The sequence below is a fragment of the Cynocephalus volans genome, chromosome 11, assembly GCF_027409185.1.
Source record: "Cynocephalus volans isolate mCynVol1 chromosome 11, mCynVol1.pri, whole genome shotgun sequence".
NCBI lineage: Eukaryota > Metazoa > Chordata > Mammalia > Dermoptera > Cynocephalidae > Cynocephalus > Cynocephalus volans.
In genome coordinates this window covers 103,523,905-103,532,859 of record NC_084470.1, presented here as the reverse complement: position 1 = coordinate 103,532,859, position 8,955 = coordinate 103,523,905, and positions in this window count along the sequence as shown.

The window sequence follows — 8,955 nt, the reverse complement described above, 5'->3', positions numbered from 1 at the left end:
TCCTTTTTTAAAAAAAAATGTCCTCATCTTTCTTTTTTTCCCTCCATGTAGCAACTTGCTCTGTAATCCAGAAGTCAAGCTGTTTTTCTGCAGCTGTAGTTTCTTAGTGACTGCATAGCCTCTGAAGGTCTACTCATGGGCCTGTATTGGGTTGAATTGCGTCCTGCCAGGATTCATATGCTGTAGTCTGTCTCAGTCATTTTATGTTGCTATGACAGAATATCATACACTGGGTAATGTATGAAGTAGAGACATTTATTTCTCACAGTTATGGAGGCTGGGAAGTCCAAGATCCAGGTGCTGGTATCTTGCGAGGGCCTTCTTGCTGTGTCATACTGTGGTAGGAGAGAGAAAGGGCAAAAGAGCACGTATAAGACAAAGCAAGAGATTGGACTCACAGCCTCAGGCTCTTTTATAATTTGCATTAATCCATTCATGTGGGTGGAGCCCTCATGACCTAAACACCTTTTAACAGTCCCACCTCCTTATACAATTTTAATGACAGTTAAATTTCAACATGAGTTTTGGAGGGGCATTCAAATCATAGCATAGTGCGAGCCTGCAGTAACTCAGAATGTGAGCTTATTTAGAAATGGAGTCATTGAATATGTAATTAGTTAAGTTAGGATAAGTTCATATTGGGGTAGGTTGGGCCCCTAATCCAATATGCCTGGGAACTAAGACCATATAATGGGGATAATGATAGCACCTATGTTGTAGAGTATTTGGGAGGATTCAAAGAGTACTTAGTATTTATTTATGGCAATTATTATTCTGTAGTGCTGGGGCCATTCAAAACCATGATGCTCTACACCTGGACAAAACTTGGTTAATTTGCCTTGCAAAGATTTCAACTCACATGGGTTCAGAAAAGTAAAAGCCCATCTAATTCATCACTTTGCCAGATCCCTCCAAACAGCAATTGTGATATGCTAATAGCTCCTTACTACGAGCTCACATTTATGAAAGAACAAATCTATGGATAAAGAACAGAAGCGTTAATGTATTTTTAAAGTCTGCTAGTTTGATGAACATTTAGGGCCATTAATAAATACATGGATTTCCATGGGAACATGCATGTACTTTGTCCTCTGCTATCCAAGCACTTAGCTGACACCATAGCAGGTGGTTACCGAAGCAGGAGTGTAGACAAGATTACAGGTGCTGAGGTTGACTGGTGATAACTTATTCAGGGGCTCTTCATAGGATTTTAAATACCATCTGCCTTTTTGTATGTACTTTATTATATGCTGGAATATATTTGAAGATGTTCTAAATCGATTGCTGTTTTTCAGAAAGTTGTAGCAATTTCAGCTTGTTTTCTTATTTATTAGGAGGGTTCTGATATGCAGGCCTGCAGATGCTGCAGGATTTTGCTGAATATAGTTAAGAAGTATTGATTCAGTCCTGGGCAGAGTTGGAGATGAAGTTCCCATTTTTGGAAGAACCTGGATTTGGAAGAGAAACTGGCTCTTGCTGCATCAAATGGAAGATTGTTAGAGAGGACTGGCTATTTGACAATAGGGGTGTGTGTGTGTGTGTTTGTGTGTGTGTGTGTGTGTGTGTGTGTGTGTGTGTGTGTGTGTTGGTTTAAGTTTCCAAACTGAGAAAATGACAGTGAAGTTACAGCAGACTGGGTGACTTTTTGGAAACGGTCCCTATTCCTGCAGCCTCAGGACTGGGCCTGGCCTTCTGTGGCGCTAGCAAGCCTGTCTTGTGGCTTTCTCACTCTTTTCTGTGTTCTTTTACTCCCATATTCTATAATGAGCGTTTATTATTCTCCTTCCGTCTTCTCTTTCCTTACAACCTTTTCTCCTGGACCTCAGCTGAATTCTAGAGGCAAAGGACCTTAGGTTTTTCTCTCTCATTCCAAAACTTGCTCACCCTTAGTGTGAATTTTGAGCCAGCCAATGTGCTTCCTCTCCTCAGAGTCATGTTGTTGAAGTGTGGTCTCTGATGGTTTACTCATGGGACCTGTTATGGTCCCATGAATGATGTCGCCCCCAAATTTATATGTTGTAGTCATAACGTGCAGTAATTCAGAATGTAACCTATTTTTGAAATAGGATTATTGAAGATGTAACCCTAATCCAATACGACTGGTGGTTTTATAAAAGTGGGAAATTTGGACACAGGCACACACAGAGGCAGAACATCATGTGAATATGAAGGTAAAGATTGGGTGCTACATTTAAAAACCAAGGCCTGCAGGCAGATATCAGAAGCCAGGAGAGACATGGAACAGATTCTCCCTCCCAGCCTTCAGGAGGAGCCAACCCTGCTGACACATTGACCTCGGACTTTTAGCCTCCAGAACTGGGAGACAATTACGCTGTTGTTCTAAGCCACCCATTTGAGGAACATTGCCATGATAACTGTAGCAAGCTAATACAGATAGTATTTGCTATTGAAGCTGTCTTGGGGAGTTGGGTGGTGGGACAGGTATATGGAAGGGGGGTGGAGCCCCCACGTAAAAGCTGACAGTGAAGCTTAGATCTACTCATGCAATCTGGAAGCAGAATTCATCTTGGAATTTGCTCCAGCTCAGCTCCAGCTAAGCTAACACCATTTTGTGAGGTTCCTTAAGCCAGCTGGAGATTCTTCATCTGTCTCTGTCTGCCCCTGAGTGACAGGATTGCTAGGGGCTAGAGGACCATCGGATAGTAATTGTTTTTATCATCATGAGATGTCATTTCTCACATAACCTCTTGACATGGTACAGATGGGGGCTGTCTTGTTGATTCCTGTGCTACACCAAGTATTTTAATTTTATGAAAAGTGTTCTTAGAGAGCACATAGTTTGTGGGGCCCAGTGCAAAATGATAATGTGGGGCTAGGGAAGGTGTGGTGGTGAAATCAGTTCTTTCTTCCTGCATGCTAACTGTCCTAACCTGTGCCTGGATGTGCTTGGTACCTGGATTGAGGTGGACAAGATAACTTTCCCTCAAGTCGCCCACTTCCTTTGATGGGAAGAGTGTTTCTGCTACTTTTATCTGTATACACAGGGCTCTCCAGCAGCCCATAGGCTTGTTACTCACCCCTGTCCCCCTGATGAAGGAGACCCTGGTAGAGAGCAGGAGGTTGGGAATGGCTTCTTCTGATTCAGTATAATTTGATCTATTATATTTCTTCAGCGAATGTTTGAAAGAGTTAGGAGGGAAGCAGATTAGAGCAGTTTAAAGAAAAATGATAGAAATTGTAAAAATAAAACATAACATCCTTAGATTTTCAGCTTTAGGATCAAGGAGGTCAAGGGTTTTCTATGCTTCCTTGTGGGTCATGAGCCCCAGCTGGCACCTGGGGGTCCCCTGGCTCCTTGCTTCTCTGCTTTCTCACCCACTGGGAGGCCTGTTTGGGTTCCTCTCACCCACCCTGGGAGTGTTTTCTTTGCTTAAACAGGGATGGGCAGTGCACCAGGAGGTTAGAGCTTTGGGAAAGGAGAGGCACTCGCAGTTCTTCAGAGAGACCTTATTATTATCAAAGCGGAACATTAGGACTGAGCTCCTCTGAACAGTGGGTTTTCATTTAAGGGAGGGAGGGAGCTCTCTCGATTTGTGATTTTTTTCCAAGTTGCCTGGAAAGTGGGCTGAACTTTCCCCAATGTCATTGTTTTTGTTTCATTGGATGAGTTGCTCTCAGGGAGCTCTGCCCTGTCCGAGGTGTGGGTTGTGCACCTCAGAGTCTCCTCTGCAGGACTCAGCCAGGGCTGCTCCCTTCTGACTCCCTCATCTGGGAAGAAGGTGGGGATGGGCAGGCCACTGGAAAAACACCCCAACACCCTTGTTGGGAAGAGTGGAGTGGGATGCGAAGAAGCCAGTGCCCAGGAGGATGGGGAACAGTGAGTGTTGTCTTTTCTGCTCAGTGTCTGGCTGACCTGGCACAGTCTGAGGGTCCAGCAGGGCCCGTGGAAGAGGCGGGCCCTGCAGAATCTGTCGCAGTGCCTTATGGCTCCTGGGGTTAGGTCCGGCCTTCATGTCTTGGATTTTTTTTCTTGAAAAGATTGAGTGACCGCGCAGAAGGAACTATGGCTGTAAATGGAAGGGAGCTACTTTTTTTTCAGTGCTGCTTTTATTTTCACAGTTAATTATTTATTCATAAATCTTGCCTCAGAGATTTCATTTTGGCTCCCAAGTGATAAAAGCTCAAGGTCACAGGGGAAGTGTTTTCAAATGCTAAGTGTTCCTCCTGCAGTAAAATTTTTATTTCAGTACTAGTGTTGCTCACTGGAAGGGTGATAACTTAATTCTAGCTCCCAGATGAAATGTTGACTTTGTGCTGATGAGGGGATGGAAGAAGGTGTGAATCAGCCTAATGAGGGCAGCTGAGCTGTCTTCACCCTGACATGGCAACCCCTTCATTGTGGAATGACGTTTACAAAATGATGATGATGATGTGTATGTGCGTGTGTGTGTGTGTATGTGTGTGTGTGTGTGTGTGTGTCTGTGTGTGTGGTGGGCGGTGGTTGCGGGGGGAGGGCAGAAGCTTCCAAGATGCTAAGCTGCTTCTGTTTCCTGCGTCCATTGGAAACAAACAAAAAACATACCAGGGAAAACTCCTTTTTTTTTTTTGTATTCTGTTAGAAAGCTGCACATGCACGTCCAAGAGGAATTTTGCTGCCACATCCATTGATAACAATGGCTTCAAGAAATGCTGCATTTCCCCCTCATTTCACCACATGGGCCACAGTCAATCAAAAAGGGTGAAACTCACTTCTATGAGAGGAAGAGGTAACAGGTGAGATCCAAGCCATCTCTAACAATTAATTTTAGAATGGTTGATTTTTAAGTCTTATATGTTATTATTTTTGAATTGTTGCACATGAAATAACATTCCAAAGGCACCAAAAGTGAATCCTTTTCCTCTGCACCATGTCACCTCTCCATTTCCCACTTCCAGAGGCAGCCACTCAACAGTTGCATTGGTATTCTTCCACAAATACTCTATGCTCGTAGACCTTGCATACATATAGATCTTATAAAAATTAACTAACGATAACATATTAGCAATTTTTAAAGGTTGTTCCACGTTGGTACAAATATCAATTCTAACATTTTATGATGTTAGGAGCCCAGCATTCTGTGGCAGGATTGGATCTGCCACAGATCCAAAGGATTGGCTTTGCCACAGGATTGGCAAAGCCCTTCATTTCTCCTCTCCTCCCTTCCTGCAGCCCCAGGTTATTTCCCTTTGCTCCTGAAGTACTCAGTGGAAAGAAAGACATTCTAAGTGTACCAGAAGGGGTATTGGCAGGATGCTGTGACAAAGGAGCCCCAAGGTAGAATGGCTTAAATGATAGAGAAGTTTATTTCTCTCTTACATCACAGTCCAGACGAAAGTGGTCTAGGGCAGGTAGGGAGGGAATAATGTCCTCCATATACAGCTTCCACCTCAGAGTCCAAGGCAGATGGTCAATTTTTGTCATTGCCCCAGCAAGAGGGAAAATAACGGGAAAGGGTTGGGGAAGTACAAGCACATTTCTCTCTAGGGGCAGGACCTATAGGTGGCACACATCACTCTGCTCACATCCTGTTGACCACAGTTTATTCACAAAGCTTCCCAGGATGCCCACCTGAGACGTGGGAGTTCTGTTATTCAAGGAGGGAGAATGGGTGTTATGAACCACAGCCTTCATTACAGCTGGATGTTCCCAGATGGAGTTGGCTGTGGGAACCTTGCACTCCACAGGAAGGTGTCTCCAGTCTTCCCAAAAAAGGAGAGGATGGTGTTTTGTTCTACAGCCTGGCTGCAGGACTAGGTCTCACCACAAATGGAAAAAGGAACATTTAAAAAAACGTAGAGGGCCTTTTTTGATGAGGAACCTTATAAGGCTTTGTGCCCAGGTGACATGGTTCCAGGCAGACACGACCAAAGGTGCAGATTGAGATGGGTGTTGTATATCCAAGTGATATAATTTGAAACCCCAGATTTAGCTGTGCCTTTAGTCAGATATTTCTCTTAAATTTTCCAGTTCTATGAGTCAATATAATCGTTTTTCTGGCTTTTTTTTTTCTTTTGCCTTAACTACTGTAGGCAAAATTCCTGGTTTGTTCGCTGTCTTATCTATTGATCGACTGCCTCTTTTTCGTATCTGTCCTATAGAAGTTCACGTGACCATCCATGTCTCTCTGTATTGTCTGTGTGTGTGAGAGAGATAAAATGTTCTGAGGCAAACCATTAATGAATTATTTTTGATGATGATTCAATTTAAAAGACATTTATTGAATGTTCAATAAGACAGTGACTGCTTTCATGAGCAAGGAAGAAAGCTACATTAACAAATAGCTGTAATGCAATGTGACATGAAACATAATAGGAGTATGAGAATACAGATCTGAGGAAAATTAATCTGAGTGTAGAAATTTTGACCTTTCTGTCTTTATGCTAGGAGAAGTGGTGGGAGAAAGCATCACATTTGGAGACTACCATTCGGGTCTTGGTCTCGCTATGAGCTGTGTATCCTTGACAAACATTTGACTTCTCTGAGATGAATATTGTATATCCAAGTGATATAATTTGAAAATATGGATTCAGCTGTGCCTTTAGTGAGATACACATCTTGCATTTGCCAGTTCTTTGAATCCATAGAACTCTCCTGGGCCTCATCTACTAAATGGGCACAATAATCTCTGCACTGCCTATCCCATGGACTGCAGTGAGAATTAAGTGTTATGATAATTGTGAAGGTGCTTTATTATCTGCACAAGGCCAAGAAGATAGAGATTTTTATAATAACCAAAGGATTTCTGTGAAATACCCAAATTTCTTGAATTGTAGGATTTTTTTTCAAACAATAGACAATAAAAAACTCCACATGGGAAATAAGATCGACTATGACTTCCTTCCCAGGGACCCTCTATTTTAACCCCTCAAGTAGTAGTACATTGAAGGCATGAAAGCCCAAAGACCAAGTCTAGTGACAAATGTGATTGTCTACAAATGGTCTGAGAAATGTGGCTGCTGTTGGTTGCCCTTTATCCTAAAGTGGTTAAAGAGCTGTGAATTGTACTTAGTGCCTGCTCAGAGTCTGGGAGGTCAAGGGAGAAGAAAGAAGGTGTGTACGCGGTGTGCTTATGGCTTAGTGAGTCATATTTACGGAACTTGGGTTGTATTCTTGCATCCACAATGTCAACAGAAGAGGAGGTTAGAAGTCAGTCTTCTTGCTAGGTTTCTTTTTCTCTAAAACAGCATAAATGAGTCATGTTTTATTTCTAAAAGTTGAAAAATAGGTATGTTACAGGTTGAATGAACCTGGCAAAAGTTAATGTATTGGAAACTTGACCTCCATTGTAACTGTACTAAAAGGGTGGAAAATCCATTTTGGCATTTTAAAGGTAGGCCCTGAAGAGGTGATTAGGTTGTAAGGACTGTACCCTTGTGAATGGATCGATCCATTCATGGAGTAATGGGTGTGGTTCTGATGCTTTAAAAGGAGATCCAGTGAGAAGGTTAGTTCTGTTTTGCTCAACTCATTCTTGTCATGTGACACCCTGGTTGCCATGGGACTCTGCAGAGCTCCCACTCAGAAGAAGGCTTTCACCAGATGTGTTCCCTGTACTGTGAACTTCCCAGCCTTGGAAACTGTCAGAAATAAATTCTATTTCTTTATAAATTACCCAGTTTCAGATATTCTGTTATAAGCAACAGAAATGGACTAATGTAATGTACCTGAACAACTGACCCCACAGATTCCTGAAGCAGCTGACCTGGGGTGTCCTAATGAGGGTGGCTGAGCCTGAATAATCTGGAGAGTCAGTCAGGGCTTCTCTGCTCTGGTTTGGAGTTCAAGAATATAAGAATATCTTTGAAGGTGGGAGGCAGGGTGCGGAGGATAAATGTGAAGGATGGGCCTCAAGAGGCCTAATGAGGCAGAGTTGAGTTTTGTAAAGAAATAATTTATACACACAAAAATGTATAAAAAATACAAAATGATCACATTTACTCACTGAGGTGTTTTTTGAAGGCAGGTTTTCAAGATTTTTGAAATTAATGCTTGCATTTTTATCTTGGTGATGCTTATCTTCTTAGACATGGAACCTTAAAGATGTAAAATTTACAGAAGGATTATCTTAGTCTGCAAAGCATGGGAGTAATTTGAGGCTAAGCTAATAGAGAAATTGGCAAGGACCGAATGTGATAAAGCATGTAAAAAGCAAGATCAGACTATTATTGACTTTGGACCTTACTAACTGTTTTTATTTCCTCCTTTTCGTAACACTTAATGTGCAATTAAGATGATGTGGGGTATTTCTAGCATATATTTGGATTTTGACTTGGGTCCAGCTTAATGGTCCAACTTTTGGGTGTCATAGATTAATAAAATATTAGGGCTGGAAGTTATCCCTCATTTTCTTGCTACTTTTGTCATCCTCACTTGGCCTCTGCTAGCACCTACAGTCTAGGAAATTGTTCCTTAAAATGTGCTGCATGGACACTAGTTCTATAGGATATTAATAGTTATCTGGGTAAAGGGGCTTGGGTCAAAACAAAGTTGAGTAAGTTTGATTCCTCAGGACGGGTGGAGTCTTGTGCATGCTAACAAACATGGAGAATGTCCAAATGAGGTGAGGGTAGAGAGCAAAAGAGTTTCCCCAAGTTATTTATATTTGTTAACAAAGATATGCTTACACTTTTCTCTGCTTTATGCTGTCTCAGTGAAATTTTGTGTTCTGAAACACTCTGGTCTTAAATGGCGGTTGTGGTGGTTTTTTTATCTTGTTTTGTTTTGTTTCTGTGTTTGTTTTATTAATTTGCTTTAAATTTAAAAAATTGTTTCATTGTTTTGAAACGAAGTAAAAATGATAACCTGCCCTACTTTTTAAAAAGCTGTATTGTGGTATGGTTGGTATCATTTAAGTGTACGTATTTAATGTTTTGACATATGTATACACTTGGGAACCCACCATCACAATCCTGATGATGAACATCTCCACTCCCAAAAGTTTCCTTGTGCCCCTT